Raw genomic sequence first — 681 nt, 5'->3', positions numbered from 1 at the left:
GCAAAACTTTATTGAAGTTTAAGAGTGGCTTGCTAAGAGGGGACTTGTAAGTCAGCCTTGACTTAATGGGCCTCTTTGATGCCCAGCAATTCAACCTGGTTGGCAAGTCCTGTATGTAAAATAAGGACTGAATTGAGAGACTGCAGCTTAAAATGAATGGCTCTGGAGGACTCTGGTTGGGTATGAGACAAAGCAAGAAAAACAGGCTCAGAATATTCAAGGAAGAAAAACAATCAAGTGAGGAGAACAAGAGTCAGTGGGCAACCATGACTATAACATAAGTATTTTTTATATGTCAAGTCCTTAAGATCACATCTGATCTAAACTTACAAAGAATGAACTTTATTAAGCGAAAGGTATGCTCTTAGGGTCCAGCTACTCAAGTGTAGAATGAGGACTTCTGAAATACACTTAAAACTTTTGAGCTATTTTCAGGGTTTCTTTTGTGGGCATGGGGTGGGGTGATCCAGACGTCTAGTCTCTGTATCCACATTCTGTGTTAAGTTTATCAGAAAGCTTTCCACTGTTTGCAGGTGACTCCTTCCTGTGCAATTAGTTTAAATCCACTTCTCCCACAAAATTCACCCAAAATGAACTGCTGGGTTATAACTTTTGTCTTCTCCAAAAGAGACTGTGGAAAGGAAGAAACAAAGGAAGGAAGGAAGGAAGGAAGGAAGGAAG

This window comes from Mastomys coucha, unplaced genomic scaffold (genome assembly GCF_008632895.1).
Source record: "Mastomys coucha isolate ucsf_1 unplaced genomic scaffold, UCSF_Mcou_1 pScaffold9, whole genome shotgun sequence".
Lineage (NCBI taxonomy): Eukaryota > Metazoa > Chordata > Mammalia > Rodentia > Muridae > Mastomys > Mastomys coucha.
Note: the sequence above shows the minus strand (reverse complement) of the source record.